This window comes from Oryctolagus cuniculus, chromosome 9 (assembly GCF_051225735.1).
Source record: "Oryctolagus cuniculus isolate XC-2025 breed Fujian yellow rabbit chromosome 9, ASM5122573v1, whole genome shotgun sequence".
NCBI classification, from domain to species: domain Eukaryota; kingdom Metazoa; phylum Chordata; class Mammalia; order Lagomorpha; family Leporidae; genus Oryctolagus; species Oryctolagus cuniculus.
This window is the reverse complement of record NC_142875.1, coordinates 62934499-62956768: the sequence shown is the minus strand read 5'-3', so window position 1 is coordinate 62956768 and position 22270 is coordinate 62934499. Positions and strand designations below refer to the sequence as shown.

Sequence of the window (22270 nt, the reverse complement as noted above, 5' to 3'; positions counted from 1 at the left end):
CCAGTGAGTTGTCCTCCCGGCGAAGGTGCCTGCATCCCATGTCAGAACAGCTGGATTCCATGACCAGTTCCATTTCTGACTCCAGCTTCCAGCTCATGCGGGCCCTGGGAAGCAGCAGATGATGGCCCTAGTATGGTTCCTGCCCCTCATGTGGGAGACCCACATGGAGTTCTGGGCACCTGGCTTCAACCTGGGCTAGGCCAAGTTGTTGCACATTTGGGGAGTAAGCCAGTAGATGGAAGGTCTTGCTCTCTGGGTGTGTTTCTCTCTCCATCGTGGTCTCTCTGCCTTTCATATAAATAAATAAATAAGTAAATATGAGAAGAGACACTAGGGAAAGAGTCTTTGACAAGGGGCCCTTCTTGAAGCACCTATCATGAGGCAGTTGTGGAGAAATGTCTGAAAATTGTTCCTGGTGAACTCTTTGAAGATGACTGGGACTTTGTCTTGTTCATTCCCCAATGTGTCATGCCTTCCTGGAGATGAGGTTACTGATGACCAGAGGAGGAAAGGAAAAGAAAGATCACAGTGTAAAATCTAGAAACACCTAATATGGGCAGATCTACTACTAAGTCAAAATTCACGTTGATAACCATGAGCAAAGAAAAGTTTACAATTCTTTCAACCTATGGTTTTAGCATAGTAATTAAGTGTGTAGTATGTTTTTTGAAAGCTTTCAAATATAAGGAGTATTGGGGCCTAAAAGAATAAACTTCAATTCCATGGAAATTTGTTCAAAAATCATCAAAATTTGCTGGATGCTTGCTGTGCTAACAATCTATCGCAAGTCCATGGGTAGGTAAGTTTGATGTTAGTGGAAGAAGAATTGGGCATCATTGTAAATGAACTTGATGTTTAGCCATTACCTTTATAACACGTCTTGTATATTGAACACCATTATTAAGGTGCCATTAGGTCAGGGGTCATGCTAAATGTGGGCTAGAAGGGAGAAGTAAATAAGCTACATTAACTTCTGCAACCTTGACTGTGTGCCAAGTGAGTGAATTCATTTGAACTTCACACCAAAACTGTGATACTCGGTGTGATCGCTGTTTCGCTGATGAGGAAACTTGGAATCCAGAGGCGAGGTAATTTGCCGAAAGAGCCATAGCTGGCAAACAGCCAGGCTTGAGTCTATATCTAGGGCTTCCCCAAAGCCAAGACTGGTCCATTGTGCCTGGAGTAAGTGACATTGAAATTTCTAACTGATGCATCCAACAAACCATTCAACAAATATTTGAAAATGAACTTTATGCCAGACATTAAACGGAACTACAGGATAACGTAATACAAGTTGAGTATCTCTAATCTGAAATCTGAAATACTACAAAATCTAGAGCTTTCTGAGTACTGACATGATGCCACTGGTAGAGATTCCTGGTCTTTTGTGATGGGTCACAGCCAAAATAAAGGTATGCTAAATGTACCAAATAAATTACCTTCAGAACAGGTGTAAAAGATGTACATGAAACATAAATGAATTTTGTGGTTAGACTTGGAACTCCACCTCAAGGTCTCTCTCCATACATACAAATATTCCAAAATCTGGAAAAAAATCTGAAATGCAGAACACATCTTTTCCAAACATTTTAGAAAAGGGATATTAAACCTGTACATAATAAAGGCACTTGACAAAACCATATGATTATGAGTTTTTAAAGAATTATTGTTTTTAGTCTACAGACTCAGTATCATTACTTTAAAATCATACTTATTGCCGGCGCCGTGGCTCAATAGGCTAATCCTCCACCTTGCGGCGCCGGCACACCGGGTTCTAGTCCCGGTTGGGGCGCCGGATTCTGTCCCGGTTACCCCTCTTCCAGGCCAGCTCTCTGCTATGGCCAGGGAGTGCAGTGGAGGATGGCCCAGGTGCTTGGGCCCTGCACCCCATGGGAGACCAGGAAAAGCACCTGGATCCTGGCTCCTGCCATCGGATCAGCGCGGTGCGCCGGCTGCAGCGGCGGCCATTGGAGGGTGAACCAACGGCAAAGGAAGACCTTTCTCTCTCTGTCTCTCTCTCTCACTGTCCACTCTGCCTGTCAAAAATAAAAAAAAAATCATATTTATTATATTTGGGGGAATAGTCTTTTTGAACTTTCAGAAACATTGATTAGCCATAAAATCAAAATGAAATCATTGGTAGTCAGCAAATCTGTATTTAGAAAACCATATACTGGTGAGAAGGTGGTGATGTGGTTCCTGATGACTAAGCGGAGGCAGGCTTTCTTTTTCTCTCTACTTGCAGGAAGGTAGCTTCCCCATCTAGCCTCCTCTACATATATATGTATATATTGTATGCACAACAGTTGTCATAGCACTTCCCAGATTTGCAAGTAAATGGGGTATCAAATGATCCTGTTTTATTGCCTCACCCATCCTGAATTAGAAGAGTCTGGATCAGTGAAATTTAGAGCATATAGAGAATAAAAAGTAGACTAATAGTGTATTCTGGAAAGCATGGGATCTCATGTTAGAGGATCAGGTTTAAAACGCAGATTGTCTCCCTTATGCAGCATTGTGTAAGATTCTAAATCTCCTTGAGCTTGGATTTATTTATTTGATAGTGCTTATGTCACATTGTTGTGACAAAAGATGCCATAGATGGGAACGAAACTCTGCAAAGAGAATTATAGTGTGCAATTGTGTAAAGATCTTTATAGGATCATCACTGTGATAATTGGCACCTTATGGTATCAGGTGTCAAGTGAGGATAATAGGGCATTTGACATTGGGCTCCAGCTGTGAGGAAGAGAAATAGAGCTCCAGAGAGAGAGGCTGTTTTGAGTATAAAGGGAAGAGTGTCAGCCTTAGCCTTGGTTTTGACTAGCCAGGTTCTCATTATTTCCAGCATTAGGTACCACTGCATTCCATAACCTGCTGCTTCCAGCCTCTGGAGTTCCCTCTAAGGTAGTGATGCCAACGGTGCCCATCTGGAACCTTCCTGGGTGTCAGATCCACTGCTTCCCTTTGGCCGCTCTGCTTGTGTGCTTGTCTGCTCTCCCGGGCTCCCCACTCAGGCAGCCCTGATCCCTGACTGGGGCTCTTCCTAGGAGCGCTTCCTGGATCCAGTCCCCTTTAATCAGTCCCAGTTTTCCTTTGCTCTGTCTTTGTGAATATCAGTCATCCTCAGGGGACCAAAAGAGAAAGAACATTGTAACGGTGTGAGAAGACAGAGTTAGGAAAACTGAGTGTTCAAACAGTAAAAAGCTCTTATGGGACAGGGAAGTAAGGCCTGGACAGAGGATTCTGGAGACCCAGTGGGCAGTTCCACAGGGTGACCTTCCTGTCTAACAAAAGGCAAGAGCCAGTTCCGCTTTGGCATGCGCTGACAGCCTTGGCCAGCCATAAGTGAATGAGCGTGACTCTGTGTCACTTAACATACGTGTTCATCATGGTTTCAGCCCTGAAAAGTGGTTTTCTAGCCTCTAGATGGGAGGTCAGGCTGCAGTGACCTCACCCTCCTTCCTGGGACCCCCTCTTCTGGAAGCTCGGTCCGGTGCCCCGGGGGGCGCAGCAAGTGCTGATGCTGATGCGTCATTGCCTGGTGCCCACTCGTGGGGTTGTGCTCGCAAGGCAGGGGCCCTTGGGAAGAATGCTGTTAGAGAAGAGCCGCAGCGGGAAGTCTGCAAGGCAACAGGAAAACAAATGGCCCACATTTAGTAGGAACAAAGCACATATGACTCACGGGAACAGACACCGAGGCGGCCGCCCCCTCCCTGTTTCGCTCTCAGGCTTCAGAATGTTGTGAGGTGGGCGTCCTCACAGTGGCCGAGGTGGCGGCTGCCGGATGAAAGCCCGAGGCTGTGTGAGGAGCCTGGGGAAGCAGTCCACGGGCTGAAGACTGCACCCTGGCTGTCAAAACCAGACCTTGAACTCTCCTCTGGCGATTTCTTTATTTGAAACTCAGAGTTACAGAGGGAGGAAGGAAGGGAGGGAGGGAGGGAGGCAGGCAGGCAGAGAGAGAGAGAAACAGAGAGAGAGAAAGAGAGAGAGATCGAGATCGAGATCTTCCATCCACTGGTTCACTCCAAGCATGACCACAACAGCAGGGGCTGGGCCAGGAGCTTCATCTGGGTCTTCTGTGTGGGTGGCAGGGGACCAAGTACTTGGGGCATCTTCTGCAGCTTTTCGCATGCCATTAGCAGCCAGCTGGATCGAAAGTGGAGCAGCCAGGACTCAAACTGGTGCCCATCTGGGTTGCCTGTATCTCAGGCAGGTGCTTAACCCACTGTGCCACAATGCCAGCCCCAAGACCTGTGAACTCATTGGTTCTTGTGTTTTCCTAAAATCTGGTCCATTCTTGTACTTTGAGATACCTAAGGAGCAGGTGAGGAGTTCCAGATGAGGCTGGATGAGAAGGCAGCGTTGTGCCAGTGAATCTTGGAACCTGACTCTCCCATTTCTGAGGACCCTCGGTTGGTGGGGCTTTGGACTATTTGTGAATACCTGAAGCTGCAGAGGCTTGGGTGTTCACAAAGAAAATGTCTGCTTTAAAGTTTGGGACAAGGAGCCCTCACTGTGGTGTATAGCCACCTGCAGTGCTGGCATCCCACGTGGGTGTCTGTTTGAGTCCTAGCTGATCCACTTCTGATCCAGCTCCATACTAATGTGCCTGGGAGAGCAGCAGAGGATGACTAAAGTGCTTGGGCCCTGCAACCACCAGGGAGACCAGAAGAGGCTCCTGGCTTTGGCCTGGCCCAGGCATAGCATTGTGGCCATGTTGGGACGGAACCAGTGGATGGAAGCCCCTCCTCCCCCTTCTTCTCTCTCTCTAACTCTGCCTTTCAAATAAAAAATAAATTTTTTAAAAAAGTTTGGGTCACATTGCACCTTAATATTTGATTTGCTTTCCGTAAGAGTTGCTTTGGTATTGTTGATTTTTATTTTTTAGTTTTGTCGGCCACTTTTATGGGTTATTTAACTAGCCTCTGTGCTGAGCTAAGGAAAGAGACAAGGGCTCATCCGCGCATGTGCGTTTTCATCACATTGAGAACAGTGTGTGCAGGATGCCCTGCCCTTTGGGGTGATCCTCAGAGGTGTGTGGTCACCTGAAAGGAAATCTGGTTCCTAATTTCAGCTCTGCTCATAACTTGCTGGGTGGCCTTCACTCTGTTTGCCTTCAGCTTCCTTGCAAGTTAATGAGGATGCAGTAAGAATAACAGTCCCATTTCTCTATTCCTCAGAAGATTGTTTAAATGGATTGAATTTGCTTTGCATCACAGAAATGATGTATTAAAAATTAGATATACTGGGGTCAACTCTTTGCTATGTCCTGCGAAAGCAGTGGAAGATGGCCCAAGTGCTTGGGTTCCTGCACAACGTGGGAGACCCAGAGGAAGCTGCTGGCTCCTAGCTTCAGATTGGCTCAGCTGAGAGGCAGAGTTTTATATATATAGAGGGAGAGACAGAAGGGGATGTCTTCCGTGTGCTGGTTCACTTCCCAAATGGCCACAATGGCTGGAGCTGGTCCAGGCTGAAGCCAGGAGCCAGGAGATTCAACCAGGTCTCTCATGTGGGTGCAGAGACCCAAGCACTTGGGGCATCCTCCACTCCTTTCCCAGGCACATTAGCAGAGAACTGGATCGGAAGTGGAGCAGCTGGGACTTGAATTGGTGTCTGTATGGGATGCTGGCACTGCAGGCAGTGGCTTTACTTGCTAAGCCATAGCACTGGCACCAATAAATCAATCTTTAAAAAACTAGGTATATTTGCATATGCATATGTATATGTGCATATATGTATAGATGAGGGTATTTTAAAAAGTTCATGGAGAAGAATTAACCAAAAAGTTTATTTTGGTGCAAAATTTAAAAATTTTCATTTTAATTATTATTTTTTAAAATTTATTTATTTGAAATAGTTACAGAGAGTGAAGGAGATAGAGATCTTCCATCCACTGGTTTACTCTCCATGTAGCCACATTGGCCAGGACTGGACCAGGCTGAAGCAAGGAGCCAGGAGCTTCCTCCAGGACTCCCATGTGTGTTACAGGGGCCCAAGCTTTTGGGCTGTCTTCCGCTACTTCTCCCAGGCCATTAGTAGGGAGCTGGCTTAGAAGTAGAGCAGCTATGACTTGAATCTTTTTAAAATCCATCAATGGGTTTTTCATAATATGCATTTATCATGAACTTTTTTTAATTAAAGGAAGAAAGAAAAAAAAGGGAGAGTTGATGAGAGAAAGAGAGGGAGAGAGAAAGAAAGAGAACACTCTTAACTTGATGTTTCATTCTGTTGCAAGAGTCAAGAGCCAGGAACTCACTCTGGGTCCCCCACATTGGTGGGTGCACTGATAGGTGGCTGGCATTGTAAGCTAGAGGCATGAATCAAATCCAGGCACTCTGATGTGGGACATGGGCACTTTAATGCCTTCTAGCTAAACAACTGCTCCTCCATGAACTTTTTGAAGGCCTCTCAAATGCATGGGTTTCAGTTTTTTAGTTTTTTGCTCCAAAGTAAGCTTATCTTTTAATTCCAGTTTTTCAGGAACTTTTTGAAGCACTTTTGTATGTATACACACAAAGACACATACACACAGACATGGACACGTGCATTTGGCATTTTAATTGAGGCAGAGATCAAGTAAGCTGACCTTGAGTTCTTTTGGTGGACTTGAACACTCCCATTGCTTTGGTGGATCAAGATGTCACACAGCATCTTCTGTGGTCTTCATTCAGTCCCCCAGAAGGGTCTTTTCCCTCTTAGTGATATCTTTTCCTATTCAGGAATCATTTTTTAAAAAGATTTATTTTATTTATTTGAAAGGCAGAGTGACAGGGAGATAAAGAGATCTTCCATTTATCGGTCCATTCCCTAAATGGACGTGACCATTGGGGCTGGGCCAGGCGGAAGCCCGGAGCCTGGAACTCCATCCAGGTCTCTCATTTGGGCGATAGGGGCCCAAGTGCTTGAGCCATCTTGCACTACTATTCCAGGCACATTATCAGGGAACTGGATCAGAAGTGGATTAGCCAGAACTAGAACTAGTGCCCCGACACTGGATGCTGGTGTTGCAGGCAGCAGCTGAACCCACTACCCCACTCTTTCTCCTTATCGCTCACATCCAGTCTCTGCAGCATGAACCCCGTGAGCTCTCCTTTGAACACGTGCTTCAAATCCATCCACCTCTGGTCTGCCACTGCCGCCTTAGCCGGCACCACCATCGGCAGCCTCTGGACTGTATCTCCGGAGGCCATGTTCCGCACCACAGCCAGAGCGACCTTTCAGAAGTTACGAGCCGGGCTTAAAGCTATCAGATGGTTTCTTGTGGTGCTTTTAGAATGAAATCTGAACTCCTAACCACGACCTGCCTGGCTCTCCCCACTGCCAGCGCGTTGCCTGCCTTGTTCCCTGTGCCATAGCCACACAACAGTAGTTCTGCAACGCGCCACACTTTCCTCCCTTAAACATTTCAAAGTGGACGTTAGTTTTTAGAGCTGCTTCAATTCACAGCAAATGTTCGTGGAAAATATAGGGAGTTCCCCAGACCCCCTTTCTTCCCCGATGGGTGTGGTCCCCACTACTGTTGGTATCCTCTAGCAGGGAGGTGTCCTTGTTAGAATCAGTAACCCTGCGTGGGTACGGTATCATCCCCCAGAGCCTGGGTGTTCTAGAGCTTTGGACAAATGCATCAGAACATGTAGCCACCGTGGTGGAATCCTGCAAAGCAGTTCGCCCTAAACATCCTCTGTGTTTCCCCTCATCCCCTGCCGATTGCTCGTCTTCTTATGCCATCGCCGTAGTTCTGCCATGGAGTTGGACTCGTACAGTAGACAGGCTTCTCACATGAGCTGCTTTCACTTAGTGATAGGAATTCAGGGCATTTCTGTGTCTTTTTATGACCTCCAGGATTTTGCTGCAGCTTTCTGCTGTGCTTGGCTTTAAATTTCCACCCTGTTTAACTGGCCTTCCGTATCCCATTGCCTGCTGTGTTTTCTTCCTGACACTCAGTGGTGCCCTCTGGCATTTTCTTTTTGTTCACTGCCTGTGTCTCTCACTAGATATAAAGCTCAGTGGGAATGGTGTGGTGGTGGTGGTGGTGGTGGTGGTGGAGTGGTAGGGGTCTTGTCTGCCTCATTACTGGCTGCCTCTCCAGTACCTAGCACAATTTCTGCGATATAGTAGGTATTCAGTGAATGTTAAAAACATAGAATGCATGCCAGGCTTGACTGTTAATGTTCTCTAACATTCCTTTTCTCTCTTACTTGGCTTTCAAGGTGACAAACTCTCATTCACTGTGCCCCAGACTCTGTGCAAGGAGAGATGGGACTCGTGTCGAGTCATGGAGTCTGGGGATTATTTCTTGTTCACCTTTGCCTTCGGAAGCTCTGCTGGTTGTCTGCGGAATTGAACGCGTCTCCGTGCGAATGGCAGTTTGGTAGCCTCAGTGGGCATCAGTCACATTGCAAGACAGAACGGAGGCAGGAGGAAATGATTAAGGGAAAATAGCAGAAAAGTGTGATTTAACATTTATGGAGTCACACATTGTACTCAAAGCTGTGTATAGCATAAAAAGCAAATTAGGCGACAAGGCAGATATAAAATGAGTGAACACACACAAGCACACAAATGCCGCAGAGAGGAGGGTGTTTCTTCAGATGCCTTCTCTCATGTACCAGACGGCACCCTTCTCCAAAAATATAGACTAGTTCAGGAGAGAAATCAGCCAGTGTTTGCGGCCCCCTTATCCCCTCTGAGACACAGGAAGACCTGCCATTTCATTACTGGCTTTTAGAGAAACTTTCTGTAAGGCTAACAGACTTTCTAGGGAGGCCAAACCTAGTGAAGCTGAGTTAATGTTCTCATTAAAATGTTAAAGAGGCTTTATTCATGAACGACTGGAGCTGTAATTGCTTTATCCTTGTAAACTATGAAAATATGTGGTGATCTTTCACAGAGGCATTGGCCCAGTCCCCTGTGTCAGGAAGACCTGTTTAATGCAGGTTTTGTGGATCCTTTGGATTATATCTAAACAAAGATTTACAGAGTTCCAGAGAGGGGGAGGTGCACTCGCGCGCACACACACACACACACACACACACACATCTTTCATCTGCTGGTTCACTCCGCACATGGCCACAGCGACTGAGGCTAGGCCAGGCCAAAGTCAGGAGTTTCATCCAGGTCTCCCACATGGGTGCAGGGGCCCAAGTACTTAGGCCACCTTCTGCTGCTTTCCCAGGTGCATTAGCAGGGAGCTGAATTGGACGTGGAGCCGCTGAGGAGAAAGATGGACAGACACACTGCCAGGAGGGACAGGAGCAGAGCAGGATGGCAGAGCCTCAGGGTAGCAGGAGGAAAGTGTTGCTATGACGACGGCGATGTTGGAAATTACTACCATGGACAAGGCCATCCAATGAGGCCTCGCCAAATCGGCATGACTCAATTTGCTGCACAACTACAGTCTCTACCAGAAAACAGATATCTGACTCCCGAAGCCAGTGCTGAGGAGACGACCAAGGAGCACAGACATGACTAGTGCATTCTTGAGCTCCATTTGTCTAGCCTGCAGATGCAACACTTCAGCGTGGGTGAGGACTGTCCAGCATTTGATGGCACGTTTGGGTTCTATCAGTTGTCCACTGGGGGCTCTATCGCAGGTGCCGTGAGGCTTAGTGAGCACTAGACGGACATGGCTGTGAATTGCACTGGGGGCTTGCACCATGCAGCAAAGAAGTCCAGGGCACCTGGCTTCTGTTAGGTCAGTGATGGTGTCTTAGCCACCCCGGAACTACTGAAGTATCACCAGAGGGTGCTGTATACTGATGTTGCTGTTCACCACAGCAATGGTGTGGCGGAGGAGAGGGGGCTTCTATACCACAGACCAGGTCATGACTGTGTCCTTCCATAAATACAGAGAGCACCTCTCAGGAACCAGGCCTATGGGGTGTCGGGGTTGGCAAAGGCGAGGATTATGCCGTGAACCACCTGCTCTGAGACTGGGTTGACTACGAGTCCTGTGAAGCCATTTCTCAAGCCAATCACGTCTAAAGTAGTGGAGATGTCGCAGCTTAGCACAGCAGTCTTAACAGTGTGGCTCAGGTGTCCTGCCTGGGGATCCGCTACGTTGCTTCAGTCTGACCATCAAAAGGCATTGCCACATGTGTGGAATTTGTCACCAGCTTCAACCTGAACCCATGCCGATGCTGGGGAGAGGTGGTTCTACCCTTCATAATGTCCCCTGGTGCTGGACAGACGAGACGGCTGTGGCCCTAGACACAGAGATCCTGCATGAGCTTCCAAACAGTGACTACTCCCGATCGTTTGGACCAGGTTTTAACTTTACATCAGTCCTATCAACATGGCTGACAGGCACCTGGACAAGATCCAACAGCCGCTGTCTGGGAGCCTGGGCTTGCTGCCCTGGGCCCCTGGGGTCCAAACACAGGACATCCCTGAGGATGCTGTCCCAGGGGAAAGCGGCGAGTAAGAGGAAGACAGCCCTGACAAGTGCGGCTCCATCTGATCGTCTGACAAACGGATGGCCTATGAGGAGGCGTTTTCCCGTTCTGAGGAGGAGGGAGACGGTGGGTGCAAGAATCCTTCCAGCCTCAAGAAAGCCAAGAGAGTCAGAACAGAAGATGCAAAAGAGAAAGATCCCCAGGAAAAAAAAGAAGTCACAGAAGAGGAGAAAACCAAGGAAGGCAGAAGGCTCAAAGAGGAGGTCGAGGTGGCCCGAGCGGACTGGCCCGCTTTCCTGCCTTCACCCTGAGCTCAGGCCCTCAGATTTTTGTTTTCTATCTCTGTGTATTTATATAAAATGTTTTAAATATAGATCCCCAGACAGGAACCAGGGCCCTGAGGCCAGGGTAGCCGAGCTGGGTACTCTTATAGCAGCTGCTTCCCAGTTCCTTTTTTTTTTTTTTAAAGATTTATTTATTTATTTGAAAGAGTTACACAGAGAGAGGAGAGGCAGAGAGAGGTCTTCCATCTGCTGGTTCAGTCCTCAATTGGCCGCAACAGCCAGAGCTGCACTGATCTGAAGCCAGGAGCCAGGAGCCTCCTCCAGGTCCCACATGCAGGTGCAGGGGCCCAAGGACTTGGGCCATCTTCTACTGCCTTCCCAGGCCACAGCAGAGAGCTGGATCAGAAGTGGAACAGCCGGATCTCAAACTGGCACCCACATGGGATGCCGGTGTTTCAGGTCAGGGTGTTAACCCTCTGTGCCACAGAGCTGCCCCCCCACCAGGGGATGGTTTTCTGTAGCCACGTCATCCTGAAATGCCAAGGTGTCTGCTCAGTAGGTATGGAAAGGTGCCCCCTAATGAGCATTCTAGGAGGGTGGGAGAGCTGGGTCCTCAGGGACTTCCTGTCCTTTTCAGGATCCTGTGGTGACGTTAGCCAATGTTAGGTTGGTTCTGTTCTCATCGTACCTTCTCCCTGGCCCAGGTGAGCCAAGAAACTCCTGTTGCCTGCTCTCCATCTTTCCACAATTCTGCAGGCAGAGCTTAGAACTGTAGCTTCCTTTTTAAGATGCTATTTTCATTTTTGTGAGTCTCTCTGTAATAAAATGGTACCTTTCTATACCTTAAAACAAAATCAGAAAAAAGTGGAGCAGTTGATACTCGAACCAGGACCCATATGGGATGCCGGCATTGCAGGTGGCGGCTTCACCTGCTATACCACGATGTTGGCCCCTGGATTGTATCTTTTAGGGATCGGGTGAAAGTGGTGATTAGGATTTCTCCTTCATCAGTCTGGTTAGGTCCTGTAGATCTTTTTAGGTAAGCATTGTTTGATTTAAGATGCTTCTCCACTTAACAATGGGGAAACATCCTGATAAACTCATCGGAGGTGAAAATATCGTTAGGTTTAAAACGCACTTAATACACCTGACCTGGGGAACCTCACAGTCCCGCGGCAGCATGCCACAGAGTAGGGCTGCTTCCCCTCGTGGTCGCGAGCCTAACCGGCAGCTTCTGCTGCTGCACACGCAGCATCACCAGCGAGCAGACCCCATATCCCACGCCTGGGCAGAGATCCAAATTCAGAATCTGAGGTGCAGTTTCTACTGAATGCGTGTTGCCTTTGCACCATTGTAAAGTTGGAAACTCCAAAGTCAGACTAACCTGAGTCGGAGGCCATCTGTTAGGTCTGAGTGCTAATTTGGAAATCGCATGAGAAAAGAACCTGATATATACGTAACACTCAAATGTGGTGCAAGGAAGCATTTTTTTTTTAATCTTCCCATCAGCCATAATTTATTCAGATGAGAATAGAAGAAGTCCAGAGACACTGAAGTGCTGGTGAGACTGCACAGGGAATTGATCTGGAAAAGCGATGGCGCATGAATTGCACAGGGGAACAGCACCCAATCACCTTTGGAAGATGACAGACATGGTCCCCACCCGAGCCACCATTTCCCAATGTCCCAGTGCAAAAGCTTAGCTGTGGGACTGCAGGTGGGGTATGCAAATGGAAAATACAATTGCTTGTTTTCTTCCTGAAAATGACTTGTAGTGAGGTTTAGATAAGACCAAAAACATGGACTTGTAATTTTATATAACGAGGACAGCTTATTGTTGGAGACCTCAGAATGAAACGTAGATGGAGAAAGCTTCAAACACTACCACCTTTTCTCTAATTATGATTAGAAAAGCCTGTTTGTTGAGTGATAACAAATTTAGGCCTCATGGTGTTAGCACATAGTAATGTAAGTTATGTAAGTCGTACCTAGGGATTGCTCTAAAACAGCGTAGAGGGGGAAAACTATGTTTTCCTCTTTCATCCTGGGTTCCTAACTGAGGCCCCTCTAACAAAGAGAGATTAGTAAGAGAAAAATCATACAAATTTACTTCATATAAGTTTTACATAACAAGGGAGCCTGCATAAGGAAATAAAACTGAAGGTATATTTTTATGCAGGGTGATGAGGAAGTGGGTGTTGGCGGAAGTGGGTGTGGTGTGAGCTCCTGGTAAGGAACAGGGAGAAGTTGGCCGAGGCCTGTTTGATTCCTCTTGGTGTCCCTGGGCTCTGGCTTCCCTTCTTCACATCTAGGGAAGACACCTCTTATGTGAAAGGCATATTGTCTGCCTCATGGATAGATCAAAAAATTTTCCTAATTTTTATGAACCTGTTGTAGGAGAGAAAGATATAGGAAGGTAAGACTGACCTTTCTACTTTTGCTCTTTTCCTGAATGTCAAGGGTCCATATTTTGGGGTACTGTGTTCTGAACCTTGTCAGTAGTGACTTTTTTTTTCTTTTCCACTGATGGGTGTTAGATACTTTACCATGAATCAAATATCAGTTGAAATACATACATCCTCAAGCTGTCAGAGTTTTTCTTCAAAGTATTAACTACTTTTCAGGGATGAGTGCCAGGCATTTATTGAAACTGGTTCAAGTGTGAGGGAGCAGTTGAGTTGAAAGTTAACAGAGGAGGCTCTGTCTGTGTGACAGGTTGGGTGGGTTTCTAAAGAGTTAGCTTGCTTTCTCCCTCCCTTCCTCCCCTTCCTCCCCTTCTTCCCCTTCCTCCCTTCCCTTCCCTTCCCTTCCCAAGTCACAGTCACAGAGGGAAAGGGACAGAGAGATCTTCCATCCACTGGTTCACTCCCAAGCCTGGGCCAGGAACTCTGTCCAGGTCTTCCACAGGGGTGGCAGGGGCTCAAACACTTGGGGGAGGGCATCTTTCACTGCTTTTCCCAGGCCATTAGCAGAGATCTGGATTGGAAGTGGAGCATCAGGGACTTGAACTGGTGCCCATATGGGATGCTCACATCACATGCCATGGCCTTACCTGCTGCACCCACCACAACACCGGCTGCAAAGAATTCTCTTTCGTGGGGCCAGCACTGGGGTACGTTGGGTTAACTCACTTCCAATACGGGCATTGGTCCAGGTCCCAGATACTCCACTTCCAAACCAGTTCCCTACAAATGCATCTGGAAAAGCAGGGGAAGATGACCCAAAGTATTTTAGTACCTGCAACCATGTGGGAGACCTAGATGGAGCTTCTGACTCCTGGTTTCTGCCTGGCCCAGCCCCAGCTGTTGCAGCCATTTGGAGAATGAACCAGTGGATGATCTCTCCACCCGCCCCCACTCTCTCTTTCACTCTCTTTCAAATAAATAAAGAAATCTTTTTTTTCAACTTTTATTTAATAAATAAAAATTTCCAAAATATAACTTTTGGATTATAGTGGCTTTTTCCCTCCCATAACCTTCCTCCCACCCACAACCATCCCATCTCCCACTCCCTCTCCCATCCCATTCTTCATCAAGATTCATTTTCAATTATCTTTATATACAGAAGATCAACTTAGTATATACTAAGTAAAGATTTCAACAGACTGCACTCACACAGACACACAAAGTATAGAGTACTGTTTGAGTAGCAGTTTTACTGTTAATTCACGTAGTACAACACATTAAGGACAGAGATCCTACATGGGGAGTAAGTGCACAGTGACTCCTGTTGTTGATTTAACAATTGATACTCTCATTTATGACGTCAGTAATCACCCAAGGCTCTTGTCATGAGCTGCCAAGGCTATGGAAGCCTCTTGAGTCCACAAATTCTGACCTTATTTAGACAAGGCCATAATCAAAGTGGAAGTTCTCTCCTCCCTTCAGAGAAAGGTACCTCCTTCTTTGATGGCCCGTTTTTTTCCACTGGAATCTCACTCACAGAGATCTTTCAATTAGATCATATTTTTTATTTTTTATTTTATTTTATTTTATTTTTTTTGCCACAGTGAGTGTCTTGCCTTTCCATGCCTGTGAAACTCTCATGGGCTTTTTAGCCAGATGTGAATGCCTTAAGGTCTGATTCTGAGGCCAGAGTGCTGTTTAGGACATCTGCCATTCTATGAGTCTGCTGTGTATCCTGCTTCCCATGTTGGAACGTCCTCTCCCTTTTAATTCTATCAGTATTAGCAGACACTAGTCTTGTTTATGTGATCCCTTTGACTCTTAGTCCTATCATTATGATAAATTATGAACTGAAACTGATCACTTTGACTAATAAGATGACATTGGTACATGCCACCTTGATGGGATTGAATTGGAATCCCCTGGCATGTTTCAAGCTCTACTATTATTAGGAGTAAGTCCAAGTGAGCATGTGCTGAACTGTACATCTCCTCCCTCTCTTATTCCCACTCTTATATTTAACAGGGGTCACTTTTCAGTTTAATTTAAATGCTTAAGAATAATTGTGTGTTAATTAAAGAGTTCAACCAATGATATTAAGTAGAACAAAAAAAATGCTAAAAGGAATAAAGTATTAAGTTGTTCCTTGACAGTCAGGACAAGGGTTGATCAAGTCACTGTTTCTCATAGTGTCCATTTCACTTCAACAGGTTTCCTTTTAAGTGCTCAGTTAGTTGTCACCGATCAGGGAGAACATATGATGTTTGTCCCTTTGGGACTGGCTTATTTCACTCAGCATGATGTTTTCCAAATTCCTCCATTTTGTTGCAAATGACTGGATTTCATTTTTTTTACTGCTGTATTGTATTCTATAGAATACATATCCCATAATTTCTTTATCCAGTCTTCTGTTGATAGGCATTTAGGTTGATTCCATGTCTTAGCTAGCTATCGTGAATTGAGCTGCAATAAACATTGAGGTGCAGATAGCTCTTTTATTTGCCAATTTATTTTCCTTTGGGTAAATTCCAAGGAGTGGGATGACTGCGTCATGTGGTAGGGCTATATTCAGGTTTCTGAGGAATCTCCAGACTGACTTCCATAGTGGCTTTACCAGTTTGCATTCCCAACAACAGTGGGTTGGTGTCCCTTGTCCCCCACATCCTTGCCAGCATCTGTTATTCGTAGATTTCTGTATGTGAGCCATTCTAACCAGGTTTAAATGAAACCTCATTGTGGTTTGGTTTGTATTTCCCTGATTGCTAATGCTCCTGAACATTTTTTCATGTGTCTCTTGACCATTTGGATTTTCTTTTATAAAAAATATCTGTTGAGGTCCTTGGCCTATCTCTTAAGTGGGTTGTTTGTTTTGTTGTTGTGGAGTTTCTTGATCTTTTTGTAGATTCTGGTTATTAAACCTTTACCGGTTGCATAATTTGCGAATTTTTTCCCAATTCTGTTGGTTGCCTCTTCACTTTCCTGTCTATTTCTTTTGAAGTACAGAAACTTCTCAGTTTGAAGTAATCCCAATTGTTAATTTTGGCTTTGACTGCCTATGCCTCTGGGGTCTTTTCCAAGAAGTCTTTGCCTGTGCCTATATCTTGCGGGGTTTCTCCAATGTTCTCTAAAAATTGATGGTGTTGGGTCGTAGATTTAGCTCTTTAATCCATGTTGAGTGGATTTTTGTGTAAGGTGTAAGGTAGGGGTCTTGTTTCATGCTTCTGCATGTAGAAATCCAGGTTTCCCAGCACCATTAGTTGAATAGACTGTCCTTGCTTCAAGAATTGGTTTTTGATCCTTGATCAAATATAAGTTGGCTATAGATATTTGGATTGATTTCCAGTGTTTCTATTCTGTTCCATCGGTCTATCCATCTGTTTCTGTACCAGTACCATGCTGTTTTGATTATAACTGCCCTATAGTATGTCTTGAAATCTGGTTTTGTGATGCCTCCAGCTTTGTTTTTGTTGTACAAGATTGCTTTAGCTATTCGAGGTCTCTTGTGCCTCCATATGAATTTCAGCATCATTTTTTCCAGATCTGAGAAGAATGTCTTTGGTATTTTGATTGGTATCACATTGAATCTATAAATTGCTTTTGGGAGAATGGACATTTTGATTATATTGATTTTTCCAATCCATGAGCCTGGAAATTTTTCCATTTTTGGTATCCTCTTCTATTTCTTTAAGATTTTGTAATTCCTGGCCGGCGCCGTGGCTCATTAGGCTAATCCGCTGCCTGTGGCACCGACAACCCGGCTTCTAGTCCCGGTTGGGGTGCTGGATTCTGTCCCGGTTGCTACTCTTCCAGTCCAGCTCTCTGCTGTGGTCCGGGAGTGCAGTGGAGGATGGCCCAGGTCCTTGGGCCCTGCACCCGCATGGGAGACCAGGAGAAGCACCTGATTCCTGGCTTCGGATCGGCGCAGTGCTCCGGCAGCAACGCGCTAGCCATAGCGGCCACTTGGGGGGTGAACCAACGGCAAAAGGAAGACCTTTCCCTCTGTCTTTCTCTCACTAACTCTGCCTCCCCCCGCCCCCCAAAAAAAAGATTTTTGTAATTCTCATCGTAGAGATCTTTGACATCCTTGGTTAAGTTTATTCCAAGGTATTTGTAGCTATTTTGAGTGGGATTGATCTTAGAAATTCTTTCTCAGCCATGGCATTGTCTGTGCTTTTTTTTTTTAAAGTTCTCTTCTGGAGGAGTGATGATCCCCTTCCAATCATATTAATGGCATTAATGTTAAAGAGAACCATTCATATTTTTTGAGCTTAAAGAGAATTCCAATTTCTAGAACACCTTTGATCATATATTATGAGGTATACTTTTTACATAACTAAGAGATTCAGAGAAAAATTTAACAAATTTCCATCTCTGGCTCTTTCACTAAACTCTTGATTTATTGAAATGGAAGGAATTTGCTGACCCTGTTTTTGCTGTCCTGCTCCTTGAATTCAGTGGTGAATCCATACAGGTAGGGCTTCTTAGGGTTCTATTCAGATGCAGCCCAACTTGTCTTGACCCCTCTTTCCCTGGATCCAGACCCCTTGTACCTGATCAGTTGAGTGAATCCATTCTGGAACTTTCTTCCTACTCACCTAGGAAATCTTGGTGGGCTACAAGTTCCTCACTTGCTTGTAGAACCCAGTAACCTTCAAAGACATAGAATGGTGTGATGAGACTTTTTGTAATAACATGGTATATATGCAATATTATAGGACTATAATATAATATAATATAATATAATATAATATAATATAATATAAATGGAGGGATTAACTAATTTATCTTAGGCACGCTATAGTTTTTGAGCTGTTGTCTGCTCTTTAGAGTTTTCTATTTTGTCATTTTTCGCATCTGACTGCTGAGTGTCTCTGCCCAAAGCAGTCCCTCTTCCTGTTCTAGTTCTTGGAGGCAAGTTGTATCCAAGATGCTACATTGACCTTATGATTAGGTGACAGTGCCAAAAACCCAGGGGGCATTTTCAAAGTATACACTGTGTGATAATATTTTCATAGGATTATCTAACTGTGTTACTTTGTTGTGTTTTAAGCTTTCTATTAGTTGGTTAGTTATTGTTTCATTTATTCATTCACTCATCAGCTGCTATGGGAGCACATGTAAGTGCTATATTGCAGTAGCTGGACTATACCTGGTGATTAGGATGAAAAGGTAGGCAAAACAGATGTGTCTTCTGAGTTTTGCTGATAATTCACAGGTTGAAAATAAAGAGACTGAAATACCTAAAGAAAACCAATTTGCTTTTCTCGAATTCAAAGACTATGTGTGAGATTGGCATATCCCAGCCTACACAGTAGAGTTCTCCATAAGTGTATTTCATGTGGGAAGTGGCACCAGACATTTCCTGTGTTACAATAATCTTCCTGTATTTATTGAGCTATAGCTTGTGAGGCTTCCTGATGGGGCTTTAGATGAGGCTTTTTGTGGGCTGCCTCGTGTCTGTGTCAAGGAGCACCCTGTGACCTCCTGCTCTGACGCTCATCTGGCTTGTCCTGGTAGTGCAGCCTGTTTCAGTCATCCCAGGGGAGGCTCAGGGGAGCCACACAAAGCAGGGAAGACAAACAAAAGGGTTGGTTTCATGGTGGGCTGGAAAATGTACTTAGGGAAAACCCAGCGTGGAGTACAGCTCTTTGCCTGGTATATTTTACATCCTTAGAGCCTTTCAGCACAGCAGCTGAATATTGGAATATTCCAGAATTGTTCTACATTGTTTTGAAATGCTGGGCTAGGAGACTACACTTTTTAAAAACTGTTTCTCTGCCCCTGCTCTCAACTGCAGCTCTGGAAGCAGGTTAGAAGGATCTGAGAACTTCTAGGTATTACAAGGGGATAGTAGAAAAATCCAGCAATTTTCCTACCATGCTAAGCTCTGTGCTCAGGAGGACTGGCTGCTTACTGATAACAGAGATTCAAGGCTGGGAAAGGAAAGAGTGCATAGGAGAGGGGAATAAAAATGAGGGGTTGTTAGTGAAGAGAAGGGAAAGGAGACCAAGGAAAAAGGGCATGGTGGTGCTTGTGTGTCCTGCCTTATATGCTCTCACAAAAAGGAGCATGGGAAAAAGCAGGCAGAGCCAAAGGGGAATGAGGAGAGGTGACGAGATACAGGAGAGCACTTGGAGGTAGTACGCGAGAAGGAAATGAGTCCAATAAATCCAAAAACAGGTGAGAGGGAAGGAGACTGGATAAGAACTATTTAAATGCAGGAAGATGAGATGGTCCTGGGGAGGGAATGCCTGCTTTGGTCACACTGAGAGCCTTCAATTGCTCCCAGTGGTGCATCCCCCAAATAGCCAGTGTCTCTTGCCCAAGACATTTTCCTGACTTTGTATTAACTTTAATGCGATTCTCTTTATGGTCCCTGTATTGCTGGTTGCAGTTTCATTGACACTCGGTGTGATCAAATAGCAAACGTGAAGGCACAGCTCTGTTATCCCTGGCCCCTTGCAGTGTGCAGCCGACTTCTGAGTCAGGGCTCCTCGCGTTTGATGTTTGCCATTCCTCCTTATGTATAGCTAGGAAGGTTGAAAAGGAAGAAAACGTTCCTAAGGGCTGCCACATTTACAGCTCATGCATCCACACAGTCAGAGTAGCCGGAGAAACACTACAGAATCTCGATTTAGTATTTTTTCCCAAGTAAGGTGGTTGACTCTTGTATTGCTGGCCTGGTTCCTTGTCCTAACCCAGCACCATACTTGCTGCACCTGTTGGTAATCTTCTTGAAAGATCTTTCCTTATCTTTTTTAGAGTACTCAGTTCAGGATGCTTCCCGATATTGCAGATCTGAGTCAGGGGCTTCTAAGTGTCCACCAGGGCACTCTGCAACCTTGGCTTCCTATGCTGATCCTTCTCCATTGCAGCTACCATGCCATGCCATGGTTTTTGTCCTTGTACTTTGAGCTGTCTGTACAAAGTTGGTTATGATTGAGCACCATTTGAGGAAATGGATCAAAGTCTATAATGCTGGTCTATAAAGAGTGTAAAATAAATTCTAGATTGGGTTATGTTTTTAGATACCAGTTAACAATTACTCTTAAGTGTGCCAGCAAGGAGAAGGACTAAATACCAGTAGGGATTTTTGTAGAGTCTAGTAGGATAATATGTCCTATACTCATGCAACCACAGGTTAAGCATCCCAAATGTGGAAGTCTAAAATAGAAAGTTTTTGAACACCAACAGGACACTGGCAAACTTTTGGATTTCAGGTTTTTGGGTAGGGATGCTCAGGCAGTTAAGTCTATGCAGATGTTTCAAAATCCTAAAATCTCTAAGGTCTAAAACCCTTCAGATCCTGAGCATTTCAGCATTTCTGCAGCTTACATAATAGAGGAACTGTGATTCTGTTAACTTCTAGATACCAGAGGCTGATCTTGAGGTTTCAGACAACCTATTTTGTGTAACACTGGTAACCACAGGCCTGATGCATAAGGCAGTCCTCAGATTTCAATGTATATAGGACTCATCTGAGGAGCTTGTTAAAATCCAAATTATATTGCTGGTGTCTGATGGGTTCTGAGCTTCTCTTCAAGTTACCTTGTGAGGCTGGTGTTGCTACCCATGGACCACACTCTGAGTGAACAACACTTAAAATACTTTCTAGAAAATAAAGCTGGGGTTTATTCTACAAAAATGTGTAGTTGCATTTCATAGTTTGCACAACAGATTTTCTTTCTTTCTTTCTTTTTTAAAGATTTATATACTGGGGCCGGTGCTGTGGCATAGCGTGTAAAGCCTCTGCCTGCAGTGCGTGCATCCCATAGGGGTGCCGGTGTGGGTCCCAGCTGCTGTACTTCCCATCCAGCTCTCTGCTATGGCCTGAGAAAGCAGCAGAAGATGGCCCAAGTCATTGGGCTCATGCACCCACATGGGAAACCCAATAGAAGCCCCTGGCTCCTGGCTTCAGATCGACTCAGCTCTGGCTGTTGAGGCCAACTGGGGAGTGAACCAGCAGATGGAAGATCTCTCTCTTTCTGCCTCTCCTTCTCTTTCCATGTAACTTTTTCAAATAGATAAAACTCTTTCAAATAAGTAAATACATCTTATTTGTACTTACTTACTACAGAGAGGCTGAGGTATAGAGTTTTTTTTTTAAGATTTTCTTAAAGAAAACTGGTGTTCTTATTTCCAGTTAGAAAGTTACAAGAGTTTCTTGCCCTTAAAAACACTGCATCTGGTACTGATCAGCTCCCCAAACTGCTTTAGAATGAGCCTGTGTGTTGTCCTGCCCTTTGCTGACACCCAGCTTTACTTGTTTAGCTATTCTCAGGTTTGGAAGGCCCTGGCCCTGGCGTTGGCCCGGGTATGGCTTCATTAGCAGCAAGGACTACTTTTAAAGCAGAAATACTCTTTGGAAGATTGGCAGCTCAAAGGCTGTGTTTATGATGAGACCTTCGCATTTATCGATTGTTAGCAGGTTAGCGCTGTGCAAAGACCTTCTCCAGGGGCATCCAGTTGCAATGGCCAGAAATGTAAAGGGCACTGTTCAGCTGAGTTTTGCAAGCGAAACCTGCATCTGCTTACAAATGTTCCGTCTGCTCTCTGAAGGTGATATTTGAAGTTTTTTTCTAACAAGATGGCCTTTATTTTGCAGGTGTTTTGCAGCCAGTGTGAGGAGAGAGAAAGAGAGAGAGAGAACGAATATCACGCTCAGGTAAAGAGATGGTGTGTGCAGCATAAGTGACAAGCAGGACTAATGGCAGGTCATTTGTTATCGCATGGGCCATGACTGAGTTTAATTCTGCCATCCTCTTATGTGTGTCTTAGTTATGTCTGGGTTTCACGGGCCCGTGATCACAGACCTCATTGAACTGTCATGTCTTTGAGGGGCATCTGTGAAGTGCCTGGGCGAGAGCCTCTCTGAGCAATAAGGAGACAGGCCTGGCCCTGCAAGCCTGGTCTAGCCTCTACAGAACTAATGTAGAGGTATTACTGGTTTTCATCTTTGTTACTAGCTCAGAAGGATTTTATCACTTCAACACTTCTGTAAGTAAACAAACACTGAAGACCTTTCATTAGTCTTACCTGTGTCCCCTTATCTGAAGTTGTCCTACATTTCCTTTATATTTTCTTTTAAGATAAATAAATGTCCCACAATTTTGATTTCCCCAAATGGGTCACCAAGATTAATTTTCCATTAACCTCTATTGCTTCTGTTGTTTTTTTTATTTTC

At 45.1% G+C, this 22270-nt stretch overlaps 1 protein-coding gene and 1 pseudogene across 1 annotated transcript in view; both read left to right on the top strand.

Annotated features, from left to right (window-relative positions):
* The window catches only part of LOC149124577 (uncharacterized), a 133982-nt gene extending 112230 nt beyond the window's left edge, over positions 1-21752 (top strand). The window contains exon 4 of the mRNA XM_089303300.1: positions 21692-21752. The gene's annotated coding sequence lies outside the window, so the exon portion shown is untranslated. The remainder of the gene's footprint in view (positions 1-21691) is intronic.
* Positions 9000-10765, top strand: LOC149124578 (histone deacetylase 1 pseudogene; annotated as a pseudogene).
* Positions 21753-22270: the final 518 nt, after the last annotated feature.